Source organism: Lissotriton helveticus, chromosome 7, assembly GCF_964261635.1.
Source record: "Lissotriton helveticus chromosome 7, aLisHel1.1, whole genome shotgun sequence".
Taxonomy (NCBI): Eukaryota; Metazoa; Chordata; class Amphibia; order Caudata; family Salamandridae; genus Lissotriton; species Lissotriton helveticus.
In genome coordinates, this window is record NC_136068.1 from 502,845,346 (window position 1) to 502,863,528 (window position 18,183).

Here is an 18,183-nt window from a genome sequence, read left to right on the forward strand (position 1 = left end):
AAACAAAACAACCCCTGCATGAGAAGTGGGTGAAACCCCACCCGACCAATAAGAACAAAAGTCCTGTACACACGTATGAGTGTAGTAGGTTTTAGTGTATAAACCAAATTTCTAACACAATGTTCTAGTAGAAATAACGAAGGTTGACATCTCAAGTTTCATGTAGATGGATTTATATGTCAATCCAGATCAGTAGAGAAAGAAATAAACCAGCCGACACGTGTTTCATCACAACGTGTTACAGTTATGACTCTTCAGGGCTGGGAAGGACATAAAATAAGAAAGTAAAATAAAAGAAACAAAACGCTAAATTTACATTGTTGTACGAAGCAAAAAGGAAACGCAACAAGAGTGATCACAAAGGAAACACCCTGCTGACCGTGGAAACCCTATAGTGTAAAGGTACTTTTGTGTAGTGACTTCCTAATTCATAGAAAACCCAAAACTGTGGGATAATGTTGTAACAATTGCGATACAAGTAAACTTTTATGATGGATGCGCAGCGAAAGTCCGCGATCTAAGTGAAGATACAAATATATTTTCTGCACATTGGCATGCCTGAAATAATCGGTGCTTTGTTTGATGATAGCTCAATGTATCAGCAACCTAAGAGAAGACCAAAACATATACATAACGGCATGCTCGAAAAACGATAATATCAGGGATTTACACATGTACGATAGATGGTTGCCCAGGACAAAGGGAAAATCAAGAACACATAAAGCATCGGCAGGAACGGTGCGTGGCCACGTTTTAAGTTACTAAACACAGTTCTACTAGAGAACGAGGGTTACAGTGAAAAAGTTACCGAACAGCTACAGATTCAATCCCCAATCCAATACTCTTAATGAACACAAGGAATCTGGTGGTCAAGAGAATTGCAAGAAGAGGAGAAACACTGTACAGACATTTAGTCAGAGACAAAAATGTGGACTAGAAATTTGTTCTACCCAAAACAAATACACTTAAGCCTTTCTATACAACAGAAAAATGGCTCTAGGATTTCCATCAACTGCCCTTGATGGCCAGTGTCATCATCTGGAAGTCCATGTTTTCCTGCCACAACACCTTCTAGACCATAAAAGTGTCTCCTTGGGTTGCGAGGTATACCCTGCGAACAGCAGGAAACTATTGGACCACTAGTGTAGATGGTAAGATGTGTAAGGCAGTCAGCAGAAAGTGTATCAAAAAGTGCAGTGCAAAAATTATGTGTGATGCTTAAAAAGGATATGGAGGCAAACAAACCCCTTTATTCCAGCTTTGCTTCCAAACCTATTAAAAAATTGCAGGAACGGCTTATACCAAAGATGCCGCTGCTTGTAATCGGTCTACTAGTTTCAGCCAAATTGGGCCTTTTGCCCTGGCTTTCTTCAGGACCTTATCTGATGTAAGCTACTGCAGTCTAGTGAATAACATGTACACAATAGATAAAAAATGATCAAATACCTCCAAACAGGCAGGGTGAAATCCACACCTGTAAGAGATAACAACACATAGAACATAAGACAATACATATAAAACCAATTTCTGTACTCCTCTACCTTGACTTTAAAATATCTCGACAGATGCATTCACCTGTCCTGTGCGAGGTAATGGCCTCGCCTCACCTGGTATCCACTCAGGTATTCGGAGACCCCGCCCTGTGAAAAAATCAATTCCATTCCTACAGTTAGAATCTCTCCAGTGCTTCAGGCGCAGTCATTTAGATCAAAACACCCTTAGTGGCTAGTTTAGCACCTACATTCTGTAAAAACCAACACTGTATCTAGAAAGCGCCAAAAACCACCTAAAGACCAAACAGAGGCCTTTATGTATAATTTGTACCATCAAGTATACATATTCTGCTCTAATCAATCCATCACCTTCATTGCGCTGTTACAATTGCTGCGCTGTTAAAATTGCTTTCCAACCCTTCTCCAGGCTTTTTTACTCCTGAAACCACACCGTCCTCAAGTTTCTGATCTCAGCAGTTTTTGCAGCACACTCGTTAGTTGGACAAATGATTGATAAAATCAAGAAAAACATAGGAATCTTCTTAGACCACACATACCAATGTGCGTGTCACCTATAGGTTTATTAAAAAAACTTCACCCAGGGATAGGTCAGATCACACGTGATACAGCGACTATTCCCGGTGTATCCTGCACGGTTGTTATTTCCGCTAGGAGCACCAACAGACACAAGGCTCTAATTCGTCCTGTTTCACTGTGTGCCTGGAGTTTAGAAAAAATAGTTTACGAATACCATTAGTCTAAAAAAGCGAAGCTCTTAAGGGGTGCCTAACGTTACCAAAGCATGTGCAGGACTAAAGACAGACCCCCAAAGAAGCCCCCATTGGAATCTCTTACCTTTCCGTCGGTGCCTCGGTCCCGACCCAAGTTTGTGGGAGGTACCGAGGCATCCGGGAAGGCCACCTTTAAACTGCGTGCAATACTGCAGTACCGCCCCCATCATCTTCACGTCGCCTGTGCAAAGCGCGCATGAATTCGGCGTCAGGCCGTCAGAACTACAGGATGACGTAATTCTGTGGTAAACGGTAGTTCTCATCCCGAAAATGTCGTAAAAAACGTCAAGAAAACATCCAGATCACGAGTACATATCGATCTTGCTAGCCAGAGTGGAAAACTTCACTTGATCTCTATCCATAAAGTGTATTGCGAACACAAATTTTTTAGACCCCTAGTGAATAGATTTATCCCCACCGTTAGCCCTGAAATGTAACCTTATAGTGGGGATTTTATAACAGTCATATGGGGTCATCTGGGGTCATCCTAGACATTCTGTCACCTAGGGGCTTGTACCCCATTTAATAAGACAATCCAACAGCCATGTTACAATGTTGCTAGAGTATCGAACCCCTGGATTATCATCATTTATTCACCAAGTGTAGTGAATAGAATCAAGACAGTCGGGGATTTTTTTCATTCCAAAAGAGCTAATCAGCTAATTTTCTCATTGGAGAGCAGGTAGTAATAATATCTTCAACTCTTAGGAGGACGCTATAAGAGAGTCCAAGGAATTGCATCATTCAATCCCTGGGTGTTGCTGTGCAGCCTGAACACCTATTTCTGCTCTTTCAGGAAAAGGCATTTGGTTTTGTTACTCACATGAGGTGGTATATATGGCTTCTCCAAAACTGTCCATGAAAAATCATCAGGACCATGATTAAATTCATTGTAGTGTCTCGTGAGTTTGGTATTACTCTTTTTAAATCGAAATGTACTTTTATGTTCTAACATTCGTAAACGCACCTTACGGGTCGTCATTCCGATGTATCGATAACCACACGGACACTCGATCAGATAAATCAAATTTCCACTGTTGCAGTTAGAAAAACGCGATTGTGTCCAGGGTCTTGATGTTTCAATGTTTACTGTTTTAGATTGCTTAGTCTGTGGGCAGACTGAGCAGCCTCCGCACGGGAAATGCTCTTGAACAGGTGGCAAATCCCATAGTGTGTTGTTACTACTTGGAGAGGATTGTCTAGGGCTTGTGTGTATCAAAGCATCACGTAAGTTACGCCCTCGCTTAAAGGCAAAAAGGGGCATCGGTAACTTCTCTTTCTTAGTATTGAGAAAGCGTCAGTTCTTTCGAATGCACTTCTGGATATCATTGCTTAAGGTGCTGAACGTGTTGACAAAGGTCAAGCGACCCAAAGGTGGTTTTTCAACCTTAGGTTCCAGAAGGGCTTCTCTGTGATTGTTGGAGTCCCATTTGCATGCCTGCTTTACCAGTCTACGAGGGTACATTTTATCACTAAGCTGATTGGACAGGTTTTTCGCATGATGTTTGTAGTTGTCCATGGTTGAACAATTTCATCTCAGCCTTAAAAATTGGCCGAACGGTAGATTGTCTCTTAATGATTTGGGGTGTTGGCTGTCATATCGCAGCAGCGAGTTGCATGCCATAGGTTTGCGAAACAATTCACTGGCCAGTCCCACAGGTGTCACGTAGATGGATAGGTCCAGGAAAGAGATCCTGGATTTATTCACTTCCAAAGTGAACTTGAGATGGTCATTGCGAGCATTCAACCATGTGTGAAAAACTTTCACGGACTCCTCATCACCGCGCAACACCACCAAAATATCATCGATGTATCGCTTCCATAGTCTGATAGACTTATGGAAGAGATTCAGATCGGTAAGTACATGCTCTTGTTCGAAGTTATGGACGTACAGATTCGCCAGACTCGGCGCATACACACTCCCCATACTGGTTCCAGAAATATGGAGGCAGTATGTTTCTTCAAATTGGAAGAAGTTCTCTTTCATGGCCAAGTAAGCCAGTGTCATGATGAAATTCACTGGAGTAATGGAATCCAATTCTGTGTTGTTCAAAATACCCGAGATTGTTTCCAAAGTGTCGTCTTGGGGTATGGATGTATACAGGGATTCTACGTCGAATGAAACTAACAGGTCACACTCAGGATTAAAATCCACTGTGGGTAGTAATCTTTGTACATCCTTAGTGTCCTGAAAGTAGGTTGGCATTTTCTGTACTATAGGTCTCAGAAAAAAATCAACAAAAGTAGAAAGGGGTTCCAAACAAGATCCAATGCCCGATATGATGGGTCTACCAGGCGGTGGTCTTTGTGCTTTATGCACTTTTGGTAAAATGTAAAAATAGGGCATTGCTGGCTGAGCAGTCTGTAAGTAGGCGGATTCCTGGGATGTGATGCAGCCTTCTCTATAAGCCTCTTCCGCTGCTTCTGTGATGATCTTACTCAGTCTTGGTGTAGGGTCCTCTTTCAAAGGGCGATAACTTTTCCTATCGCTTAACTGTCAACACACTCTGTGCGGTACATTTCCAAATCCAGAATGACTGTGGCACCGCCTTTATCCACAGGCTTTATTATGATTGACTTTTCCTCCGTTAAAGCATTCAATGTAATTTGTTCATAGTTAGGAAGATTTTGGTACGTTTTCTTCTTCTTGTTGTCACATAAAGTAGTAATTTCATGCTGTACCGCCCTCTTGAAGGCAAGTACTTGTGAAGGTACATTCTGTAGTGGAGGATTAAAAGTGGAGCGATTCTTGAGCCCTGTGTTAGTAGTGTCCTGTTGGCCACTTGGTTGTCCCTTATTCTTGAAAAAATTATGGAGGCGGACTTTGCGAAAGAAAAGAGCCAATTCCCGTTGTATTGTAAAATCATCTCCCTCGGATTTGGCCACAAAACTAAGACCCCTGTTCAAAACTGCAATCTCATCTCTGCTTAGTGTTTTGCTACTCAGATTCACTATGTACACACAAGGCACACAAGGCCCTCCACGACCTGGGCCCCAGATACCTCAACAACCGCCTGACCTTCTACACTCCCACCCACCAGCTACGATCGACCAGCCACGCCCTCGCCGCCGTTCCACGCATCCGAAGAGCCACCACGGGAGGAAGATCCTTCTCCTACCTGGCAGCCAAGACTTGGAACTCCCTCCCCATCCACCTCCGTCTGACCCAAGACCACCTCTCCTTCAGGAAGCAACTCAAGACCTGGCTGTTCGAGCAGTAGCGGACCCCCCTCCCCCAAGCGCCTTGAGACCCTCCGGGTGAGTAGCACGCTATACAAATATCTTGATTGATTGATTGATTATCAAGTCTCTTCTAATTGTGCCCCCCTCTGCTCCTGGTTCTGATTCTGCTTGGTCCTGGAGCGGGTGCCAATTTGATTCGGTGCTTGTGGGGGCTGGTTCCAATGCACTTGTGCCTGGTGATTCCTGCGTCTTCCCCGGGGTCTTCCTGGGCCTGCCCCTAAAAAAGACTGATTAGAGTAGTCTGTTGGGTATGCTTGAAAGGGCCCTGGTTGGAACTGTCCCTGTGGTTGAAAATGTGCAAGAGGGAAGCCCCACGGAGAGGGTGGCCACCATTGTTGGAATTGTGGTCCTGTATACCCTCTCCTGGGCGCCCTCCTTCCTCTGCCCCTGTACGGTTGTCTCCTAGTATCAGTAAATTCAGAGTCACTTAAATTGTCCTCTGAGCTACTCTCTGAATATGTGGATCCCAGGCGCCTCCCTTTGCTGTTAAATGAAGGTGCAGTGTACTCATCACTTGTGTATGGATATACCACCTCGTGTTTAAACTTTGCCAAATCCTTTTTGAATTTTTCAATCTTTGATAAAAGGATTGAATCTTTGAAATCTTTATTCAGCTTGTTTGATTCTTTCTGATTCTTTTTAAACAGAATACTGGTGACAGTGGTTTTTATTTGAGCTTTCATCACCTGTATTTCGATTCAAATGGCATGCGCTATTCTTTTTGCTGTACATATGATTAAGGGTGGGCGCCCGATTCGGCTACGCCCACGGAGTAGGCGTAGTGTTGCCTTCTACGCATTTTGCGTAGACAGCGTAGCCGGCAACACTACGCCCACTCCGTGGGCGTAGCCGAGTCAGCCGCCACCCGCCTCCCTCCCGCCCTCCCCTAGATACATTATTTACGCAATTACAGTGATTAAAACAATATTAAAGCACTTACCTTGTCCGGGGCTCGTCCGGGGCTCCATATTTGAATAGCGTCCTTTTCCTGACAACAAATGCGCATGCGCGGCCGCCCGCGAATGCGCATTTCGCGGGAGAAATGCGCATGCGCGGCCGCCCGCGCATGCGCATTGGTATCCAGGAAAAGGACGCTATTCAAAGATGGAGCCCCGGACGAGCCCCGGACAAGGTAAGTGCTTTAATATTGTTTTAATCACTGTAATTGCGTAAATAATGTATCTAGGGTAGAGCGGGAGGGAGGTGCGTAGTGGGGCTACGCGGAGTGCGGGAGTGGGCGTAGCTTCTCGCCCTCTCCGCGTAGCTCCGCGGAGCCCCACTACGCCCACTACGCCCAGGGTTACATATGATTAAAAGCAACCAATCCCTAGTGCACCGCCAGGCTTTTAAGGACCAGTCCTTCCGAAAAGTCTTGTCCTGTAGGAATAGTCTGGGGGCATTGGTCATGATCAATCCCGGTGGTGCGCAATTGCCTCGCAAATATTCCGCCATGATGGCACCATGTATCACTGTGCGTGAGTGTGACTTCTTAAGTATAGTAACTGAAATCCAATCATCCACTATGGGAGTGGAGGAACCAGGAAAGTTATCTAGTATACTTGGTGTATTGTCTAGTATACTCTGGTATGTGGCGTCGTCATACGCTAGGCCGCTAAATTCGCCCATGGTATTGGCACCAAAGTACAGTGTTTGGCTAACACAAAAACTCGCTTCTAAGAAGCTTAGGAATATTTAACTAAACATTCCTTATCAGGACGGACGGTCTAAGCACCCTGCCTGAAAAACAATTTTGGACCCGCAGCCATCAGCTGCACTATAATACTAAACACAGTTTTACTAGAGAACGAGGGTCACAAGGAAATATTTACCGACCAGCTACAGATTCAATACCCAATCCAATACTCTTAATAAACACAAGAAATCTGGTGGTCAAGAGAATTGCAAGAAGAGGAGAAACACTGTACAGACATTTAGTCACCGACAAAAATGTGGACTACAAATATGTTCTACCCAAAACAAATACACCTAAACCTTTCTATACAACAGAAAAACGGCTCTAGGATTTCCATCAACTGCCCTTGATGTCCAGTGTCATCATCTGGAAGTCCATGTTTTCCTGCCACAACACCTCCTAGACCATAAAAGTGTCTCCTTGGATTACGCTTACGGTCTTTTGTTATTTTATTTTTTTGTCGTTTCAAACAACTTAGTAACTCCCTAGACTTTCTCTAAATCTGACCCTCTTTACTCTCTTTTTCCCACAGATTTACTTGCCCTCTACTTAAACCAACAGGTACCTTCATATTTATAAGATTTTTTCTAAATATTCTTTAGCTGGCGATTTTGATGTGACTTAATCTTTCCCGAGTCCAGGCAACTCTTTCCCTTTTTAACCATATTCCTGTGTTTAGTACATTGAGCGCGGTACATACACCACATGTCTCCATTCTTTCAGGATCGTGTGGTTACCGCTTTTGGTTATTGCCTACCAAATAAGTCCTTTTGGTCTACCTTGTCTCTCTAACTCTTCTCTACTTTCACTCACATAAACCGATCAACTATTCACATTAGAATGATGTACTTTAACATTAAGCACGATTGCCACTTAGATTTCCTACCTTCCAAAGCATGCACCTTTGTAATGTGTGACTTAACGCTCAGTTTATAATGTTTTTTTCTCTTGGAGTCCTCATATATAATTTTGTTTTTCTCCTGTAAGCATTTGATTTGTAGTTTTTTACCTTGAAATTCAAAAATCTACCCCGTACATATGAGAACATTCTCTCGATAGCATGATTGTGAACATAAAACGTGTCCACGCACCGTTCCTTCTGATGCTTTATGTGTTCTTGATTTTCCCTTTGTCCTGGGCGACCATCTATCATACATGTGTAAATCCCTGATATTATCGTTTTTCGAGCTTGCCGCTATGTATACGTTTTGGTCTTCTCTTAAGTTGCTGATACATTGAGCTATCATCAAACAAAGCACCGAATATTTCAGGCATGCCAATGTGCAGAAAATATATTTTTATCTTCTCTTAGATCGCGGACTTTCGCTGCGCATCCATCATAAAAGTTTACTTGTATTGCAAGTGTTACAACACTATCCCACAGTTTTGGGTTTTCTGTGAATTAGGAAGTCACTACACCAACGTACCTTTACACTATAGGGTTTCCACGGTCAGCAGGGTGTTTCCTTTGTGATCACTCTTGTTGCGTTTCCTTTTTGCTTTGTACAACAATGTAAATTTAGCGTTTTGTTTCTTTTATTTTACTTACTTATTTTATGTCCTCCCCAGCCCTGAAGAGTCATAACTGTAACACGTTGTGATGAAACACGTGTCAGCTGGTTTATTTCTTTCTGTACTGATCTGGATTCACTTATAAATCCATCTGCTTGAAACTCGAGATGACAACCTTCATTATTTCTACAAGAACATTGTGTTAAAAATTTGGTTTTTACACAAAAACCTCCTACACTCATACGTGTGCACAGGACTTTTGTTCTTATTGTCCGCAGGCATGTTGTGGGAGGCCATGAAACCCACAATTCGGGGGGGGGCGACATCAGCTTCTGTGTGGCCGCACGTAAACAGTGTAGACATTCTCCAGTACATTTAGAAGCCCGTATAATTTAATTGGAGAGTAAGGGTCAAGGAAGGGACGGGGCTGTGGCATGACGTCATCTATGTGTGACCCAGCAGCAATACGAAGGTGAGCTGATGGAAGAAGCACGCTGTTCATGGCTAGCCACACAGAGTAGAACTTATCAATTGGACGATAAGTCGTGGAATCTCCTCCATAGACTGTCAAAAGACAAGGACGTTGATCCAATTGCCTGGGATCTATGACGCGAAAAACATATTTCTAACCGACCCAGCAGCGCTGTCGAGTAGCTCCGTTGCCTTTTACCAATCCCTTTATGCACGATGAGAGGTCCTGTGTACCTCCTCGATCGAGCAAATCTTTGAGGATATTCCCCCAAAGGCCCTGCTGAAAGGAGGCCCGAGAGTCCATGGAAGGTCCTCTCGTGTTGAAGGAATTGACTGCAGCTTTGGCGAAGATGTGTACTCGAAAGGCGGCGGGCGCCAACGGCTTCCCAAGTGAATTCTATAAGACATATATGTCCCAAATTGGCCCGCATTACCTCGCAGTCGTTCAGTAGGCAAGTCAGGCTACATACATGCCCTCAGATTGAAGACATGTGGAAATCGTGTTTTTTTTAAAACTGGGACGAACCCCAGAACACGTATCATATCACCCAATTTTCCTCCTGAACATGGAGGCGAAACTGTTGGCAAAAGTACTCGTCAATAGACTACAGCCCCACCTTGTTAGACCTAATCCATCCAGACCAAGCGGGCTTCTTGAACCAAAGGACAACACGTCAACATTTCTAACTAGTACATAACGCGATAGCCGCTGTGGATCGATTACATTGTCTAGCCGCTGTGCTCCTCGCTGACATCGACAAGACGTTTGATCCGGTCAGCTGGATCTACCTTTTCATACTATTGAAACTCCTGAACTTCGGTCCACGCTTTATAGCATGTAAACGGTTGCTCTACACTGGATTAACTGCGTCCGTGAGAATAGCTGGTAGCGTCTACCCTTCCTTTCCTATTGGCTGCGGTACTCGACAGGGTTGTCCCCTACCTCCGCTCTTGTTTATGCTTGCTATCGAGCTGCTGGCCGCATGGGTCCCCATAAACGCCCAGATCCGGGGCTTTGAATATCCGACCACATTCTTATATGCGGATGATGTCCTTTTCTTTATCACCGATCCGCATAAACCTGGTCCTAGGATCCTCCAAATCATTCGGATCTTTGGCGAGATATCGGGGCTATTAACGAACTTACATAAATCCATCATATGGACACTGAGGGGGAAGCTTGGTGATAGCAACTGGGCAAAAGACCTACTACAGACCTAAGAGGGCATGAGATACCTCAGATTCTTCCTGGCTAATCAACAAGAGGTATTCTGTAAACGTAACATAGACACCACATTGGACAAGGTCAAAGCGGAGATCAGATCATGGTCCGGCCTGCCACTGTCCTTATATAGTTGCTCCGCTATATTTAAAGTGATATCCCTTCTGCGCTTCTTTGTCACCTGTAAATCCACCCATACCCCATTCCGCAGTCATGGTCCAGGCACATTAACTCTATGCTGGGCCGGTTCCTTTGGGGGGGAAGGGCTTTTAGAATGGAGCTACGCACATACTTCCTCTCTACATATTGCGGGGGCATTGCAGCGGCAGATGTTCAATACTGCCAAGCAGCCTCATACATTCAAGTACTGAATGACTGGTTGTATAGCTCCAGAGACAAACCCTCGTATGCAGTGGAGCTCTGGCTACCAGGTGACCCACTATATATGCGTACTCATACGATAGATGGGACATTCGGGCCCACCTCCCGGCCACCAAGGTTGTAACAATTGCATGCTGTCAATCTCTCCGCTGAATGCGATGGTGGGGTTAACTCACGTGGGAGGCCCGCTATGGTACAACAGACTCCTTCCTCAACTGATGGTTTTCAGGGCTGGGATAAGATTGGGATCCCCTCCTTAGGAGATGTTCTACGTGGATGTACCCTCAAATCATTCCTAGGAGATGCAGGTGAAATATTCTATGCCCGTACCAAATTCTAGAAATAATTGCAATTCCGCCATGCACTATTGCCATACCGTAACAACTTATCGGCCCTTCCTGATTTTAAGCCATTGGAGGGCAAACTCCTGATGGCAGATCTAGAGGATCAAAAAAATTCCAAAATATACCAATCACTTGTCACCAATAGTGCATCCACACTAGAGACACTTTGAGAGACGTGGCAGTTGGATCTCAGTCCCATTGATAACAACGACTGGACGGAGGACTTGGAATCCATTAGAGGGGTGGCGATCTCGTCACTTCTGCGCTTAATCCAATTCAAATACCTAAACCAGGCTTATTATACATGCCATAGGCTCTGGAAGGCGGGATTGGTAGCATCCCTACTATGTCTGCAGTGTGGTAGTGCGGAAGGGACCTTCTTACACACTGTTTGGACCTGCCCTGCACTAGATACATTTTGGAGATTGTGATTGCATGCCTGATGGAGGTACTAGAAAGAGAGCTCCCTAGATCACCAAGGTTAGCACTGCTATACAACACAGAAGAAGCAGGGGGCAATAGGTACAAGAACCATCTCTTATTCTTGGGTCTTAAGCTCGCTAAGAAGGATATAGCTCGATTATGGAACGCAGAGACCTCACCTCTGGTAGGCGTTTGGAAGAGGGGCATGGACTTTTGTATGGCGGTGGTGATGCCAGTGTTTTGGGCTAGGGGATGTCCCCAGAAGCATTCACGTATTTGGAAGATTGGGCTAACTACAGAGGCCTCATCCCAGAATCACTGCTGTCAATGGCTCTAATGCTAGATTCAGAGGTTCAGTCCTAAGATCAAAATAAGTAACATGCTGTATAGTCAGCTGTTTGGGGGGAGGAGGTATTGCATGGAATTGAAACAGAGGGCACAGACAAGTTTTCTCGCAGCCTATTACACTGTTTAGTTCTTATATTATGTTGTGATATAAGGCCAATTTCCACAAATATATGTACACATGTGTATATAAAGAAACTCAATAAAATATGTTATGGGAAAAAAAGAATCTTCAAGGGCTTGTGTGTGCTTGCTTTTGTGGGAGTTACAAAACAATGGGGTTGACCCAGACACGTCACTAGGACCTGGGTAAAATTCGGTACATAAAAGGGGGTGGCCCCAGTGGAAAAAACAATATTACATGGTTATCAACATCTCCTAATAAGTCAATTCCAAACAATACTTATACATGATAAAAATATTTAATCAATTGAACATCTATTTATTCAGCAAAGTGCAGGAGTGAGGATACGTGATAAAGGAAAGGCATTTAACAGTATATACATCAAAACATAAAAAGGCCTGTCCAGCCTTAACCAAGGCTAAATTATTTACAAAACAGAATGTCAGAAGCAACACGGTGAATCTATCACCATTGTCAACATTCAGAAAACAAAACAGAGAGCTGTCGACGTTTTGACCCAGGGTTAGTGTAGGAAATTCAGCTCCTTACAGAAGGGTCTTCATCAGAACCATGGGGGGCACCCTAAGTCCACCAAGACATGTGGTGCAGAGAGATGAAAAGAGAGGGCTCCAAGGCGCCAGGGTCAGAGAGGGACGGACTCTTGATGGAACATGATTAAATATATGCTTACTTGATTAAATATTTTTGTCATGCATAAGTTTTGTTGGGAGTGACTTATTAGGTGATGTTGATATCCATGTAATATTGTGTTTCCACTGGGACCACCCCCTTTTATGTACCTTGCTTGCTTTTGTGGCCTTTGTGGGGTGAGCCCTGGACGAGCACCCAATCTGGAACTGGCTGCATTAAGGGAACATTGATTGAAAATGACCACACTACTGGCAGTGGGCGTACAGGTGTTCCTGAGGTCCACGTGCACCGGTGGATTTCAACTTAGCGATTTAGGTATTATGCTTCCACCCTAAATGGCTGCATGTTCATGCCCTGATATATGGGAGTATGTCTCCTTTATGCCTTGAAGTGCCAGGGCAACGAATGTAATGGCAATATCTACCTATTATGTACAGTTGGACTGTTTTCATGACAAGCGCAATCTATAAGTTGTTACTTTCTTGCACTGTGATGTTATGTTTTCCTAACGTATTCAATCTATGAGTATTTACCTTATTGCACTACCTATGCTGTTATGACCCTTGCCTAGTGGCAAAGTGATTTATGATGTATGTGAGGTTATGACAATCGCCTAGTTGGAGAAGTGACTTATATGATTGTGGTATATGTGTTATATATACAATATATGAGATTTTTTTTATATATAACCTTGTGTGGAGTCTCTTTTGTGGTGTACTTAGTGTGTCACTGGTGTGTGTGTGTTGCGCAAATGCTTTACACATTGCCTCTGGGATAAGCCTGACTGCTCTGCCAAGCTACAAAGGGGGTGAGCAGGGGTTGTCTTGGGGGTGTAACTCCCTTACCCTGACTAAAGCGGTGGGTTCTGCCTGGCTTAGGTGCATACCCTAGCCATCCAGCATCCCCATTTCTAACAACTAATAATTGTACTTGGGTAGAACCAGTCCTTTCCTGTAGCCCTTTAACTGTTGTTTATAAATAATCGCATCACTATTCCTATAAGTGATTCTCCATTTTCTTTCAGCTTGCCCTACCTGGTGTTGTGCTTCTTTCAAAGAATCAGTTTTGGTTTTACAATGATATTTCTACTAGGCTCTATCAGTAATTCAGGATCGAATTTATTATTTTTTCCCTTTAAAAGTTGCCAGGCTTCTATGTCAGTGGCATTTTGGGAAAAAACTCCTCCTCTCAGTAATGGGGAGGATATATATTGCCAAAGTGGTTGTAATGCCCGGTTAGTGTATTTATTTCAGTGGTCCCACAAAAGAGCTGCTTTAGAGATGCTGACATTGTTCTTAAAGATGTGATAAGGGGGAGACAGAGGCATAGTGTGGCACTGGCTGACATTGTCCTTAAAGATTTGATAAGGGGGAGACAGGGGCATAAGGTCGTGACGACTAAGTTATAGGGCCCGCGGACAATATGTGTTTTGGCGTACCCAACACTGAAAACTATTTTTCACCAGCACAACTGCAGAGGGTGGCCAAATGAGCAGTAGAAGCAAAAACCCTGTTCATTTTTTAAATTGAGTGAATTTTTCTTCTAAAAACCACTTGTACATCTTTTTATCTTGCACATGTTCGCTGCATTGAGCTCACCTCACTCCTAGTTTCCCCCTCACTTCCGCTTTGGAGCACTTCCGTTCTGTGTCACGAGCTAGTGTTTCAGGAGAGCCAGTCGCTGCACAGCTGGGATGAGTGTTGGGTGGGAGGAGTTACCTGCTCAAAAAGGAAGCAGGAGCAAGCGCGCTGTGACAGAGAGTTCCACCGGGGCTTGTGGTGGTTTACTCCTAACGCTGCAGCGCCTGCAAAAACGCTGTTAATTTTTTTAACTAAGTTACTTTTTCTTTTGCAAACCACTTGTACATCTTACATCTCACCTCACTCTTAGTTTCCCCCTCACTTCTGCTTTGGAACACTTCCGTTCTGTGTCACGGGCTAGTGTTTCAGGAGAGCCTTGGGTGGGAGGAGTTACATACTTAAAAACCAAGCTGGAGCAAGCGCGCAGCCGACGTCCAAGCTCGACTGGGACCAGGGGCCAAGACCCCTGGCCCCTTGCCTCCTATACTCCATAAAGGAACTGTGGCTCCTGAACAAAGGTACGACTCAGCGTAATAAACACATAGCCACCAAACTGAGGTCTGAAGGATCATTAAGTCCCCACACTGATAACCTAACTCTCACAATATCCCATCAGGGTCCGATATGGACTGAGAGCCCGCTGGAACTTAGGACTGCTACCCTTAACAACGCCTCATTACAGAAACACAGCCTCGAGGTATTCTTGCTGATTCAAGATGACACTCTGGACATTTTAGGCATTACAGAAATCTGGCTCAAAGAATCCTCAACCCCAGACTTAGTGGCCGCCCTACCCCCCAACTATGCAGCACTCTGCCACAATTGGCCTGGCAGTTCCAGAGGGGGTGGAGTGGCATTCCTGTACAACCGCCAACTAAAAGCAGAAGCTCTTTGCGCTGAAAGCATTGAAGAGGCTGAGGTGCTGGGGGCTAAGTTTCACTCCAAGACAACCTGTCTGGCCATCTTGGTAGCTACCGCCCGCCACGAACGCCACATAGGTTCATTGAACGGTTCACAGAGTTAGCTAATGATATCCGCTGCCGGTACCAATGTGTAGTGGTGATGGGGGATTTCAACCTACATTGGGACCAGACCCCCAAAGACAATCGGGCCGAACAGTTAGAGGAGGCATTAACCTCCAGAGAACTCCAGCAACTAGTAAACAGGCCTTCGCACAACAAAGGGCACACTTTGGACCTGGTATGGTCATCCCTCCCTTTCACCTCCCCCATAACTATTAACCCCTGCCCCTGGTCCGACCACTCTATACTCAGTGGCCGGCTCCCACTCCCTAAGCAAACAGCCAGTCCACCCCCAGACTGGAAGTTGTTGCGGAGCTGGAATAAAATCTGCGCCGACGATCTGGTCACTACTTTACAGGAATCAGCTTCCCCCACACCTATACAGGGAAATCTCGAGACAGGAAGTATGGCCCTGACAGCAAGGCTACAGAATGCTATTGACAGGGTAGCTCTGACACGCAGGGCTAGAATAACAGACAAAGGCAAGGGGGCCCCTTGGTTCAACGATGTCTTAAGAATCCTGAAACTAACCCTCCGGCAATGCGAGAGAGCAAGGCGGAAAGCCTACAACCCTTGTATCCGGCTAGAATATAATGCTGCGTTCGCAAACTTACAAAAAAGCAATTCTATCAAGTAAAGCAGAATTTTACGAGGCTAAAATCACTAACGCAGACAACAAACAAAGAGAGACCTTTCAGATCCTGAAAGAACTGAGACAAGTCAGGGAACAGAAACCCAACTTCTGCCCAGAAGACTGCAATAACTTCCAGTCCTTCTTTGCAACAAAAGTTAAGGACTTAATAACGGAAATCCACTCCACCCCCAAGTTCCCGTGCACCTTGGCACCATCAACACGGCCCCCCACTTTCACTGAACCTCTCACCACCTTTCCTATTCTTACGCACCACTCCCTGTCTCACCTAATAGGGAGGGTGAAATCAGGGTCCCCGGCCGACCCCTGACTGCCCAGGATCTTTAATGCAGCGCTCCCTGGGATAGAAAATGAGATCCTCTCACTCCTCAATCAATCCCTTGCCACAGGACATGTCCCCTCCAACTTCAAGGAAGCACGGGTCATACCGCTTCTGAAAAAACCTGGGGCCAGTACAACAAACCTAAAAAATTTCAGGCCAATCTCCCAACTCCCTTTCTTGGCAAAAGTATTAGAACAGCATGTGCTTAAAGCCCTGACCAACCATATGGAAAATAACCTCCTCCTACAATCCAACCAGGCAGGGTTCAGGGCGCATCACAGCACAGACTTGGTGATGCTGTCAGTTTTAGACAAACTCAGATTAAGAGCCGACAAGAAAAAGCCATGTGCCCTGGTTCTACTGGACCTATCCGCGGCATTCGACACGGTCAATCATGATCAACTAGTGTGGCGGATTTCGGAGCTGGGTATTCAGGGCACGGCCCTTGCATGGCTGATCTCTTTCCTCAAGGGCCTCTCCCAGAAAACTCAACTGAACGACCATGTGTCCGATCCAGGACTACTTTCGTGCGGAGTACCGCAGGGATCGGCGCTATCACCACTTCTTTTCAATGCCTGCCTCCAGCACCTGATAGCGGCACTGAACCTGATTGAATGTCAAGTTTACAATTACGCTGATGACACCCAAATTATCATTCAGATAGACAACGCCCCGGCAGCCCACACAAGATTCCAAAACATCTTGAAATTTACTGTTAATTGGATGACGGCCAACTCCCTTAAAATCAACCCGGACAAAACACAAGTACTGGCCGTCACTTCAGACTCCAACCCTTGGAGTGAGCTCTTTGGGCCACAAGAACTTGGCGCATATCCGGAGTCGGCCATGGCTGTAAAAAGCCTAGGCCTCAAGATTGATGCCAAGCTCACAATGACCCAGCAGGTATCGACAGTAGTGGGAATATGTACAGGCATGCTGAGACAGCTGCGTACGCTTGTTCCTTACTCACCTTCAATACACTCAGAATGGCAGTGTCTGCTCTGATACTATCACGCCTCGACTATGGCAACTCCCTGTACATCGGCCTCCTGGGTAACCTTCTGACCAGACTGCAGGTTATTATGAACAACGCTGCTTGGTTAATCTTTAGAGTGCCCTAGGCGAGCCCATGCGTCACCCCTCCTAAAATGTTTGCATTGGCTCCCGGTTGGACAGAGAGCAAAGGCCTCTGCTTCGCACACAAGGCCATCTTGGCCAACCCCTAGCTACATCAAGGACCGCCTTGCAAAATATAATCCCAGCAGGACGCTACGGTTTTCTGACGCCATCCTACTGACCTGCCCTCGATTCAACCTGTCCTCCAAAGGAGGAAGAGCGTTCTCCTCAGCCATTCCCCACATTTGGAATAAACTGCGGGGGAAAATACGTAAGGAAGACGCCCTCCGCCCGTTCAGGAAGAAATTAAAAACAGTACTTTTTGCGGAGGCCTGGGACGTAATCTAAATCGCTGCATACAAAGGCTTGATCCCACTGACAGGGCTTAGAGACCTGATGGTGATAACTCGCTTAACAAATGACAATTAACAATAACAATACCAAGTGTTGTGCCTCCAAAAGCACTTAGGGACTGTTCCCATGGTCACTTAAGACATTTGCACCACCATCCAAGAAGTGCAAAAATAACTCATTTGTAGAGATGGCTGTCTGGGTCTGGCAAAGAGTGTTGGGCAACTACAGTAACCATGGTACCTACCCCGGCATTTCCATTCTGATGGATGCAGCAGTTTGATCAAAATACTCGCAAGATGGATGTACAGTCTTGGATTGACACTGGCATCACGACAACCATCAAAGTATTTGATGGTGAGGCCCTAAATACTTTCAGAGCTTACAGCAAGAGCACACAAGTCTTTCAGGACCATTTATAAAGTTTAATGGACTAATTAAACAAAT

The 18,183-nt window shown here is 45.1% G+C and overlaps 1 long non-coding RNA gene across 6 annotated transcripts in view; it reads right to left on the minus strand.

The window, feature by feature from the left end:
- The window catches only part of LOC144766847 (uncharacterized), a 72,605-nt gene extending 70,145 nt beyond the window's left edge, over positions 1-2,460 (minus strand). For 2 of the 6 annotated variants that reach the window (XR_013597950.1, XR_013597951.1), the window contains exons 1-2: positions 2,349-2,448; positions 1,447-1,474 (exon numbers count right to left, since the gene is read on the minus strand). This is a non-coding gene — a long non-coding RNA (uncharacterized LOC144766847). Of the gene's footprint in view, positions 1-1,446; positions 1,475-1,607; positions 1,643-2,348 lie in introns of those variants that run through there. The other 4 variants (XR_013597954.1, XR_013597953.1, XR_013597952.1 and 1 more) reach the window with 4 other exon arrangements.
- Positions 2,461-18,183: the final 15,723 nt, after the last annotated feature.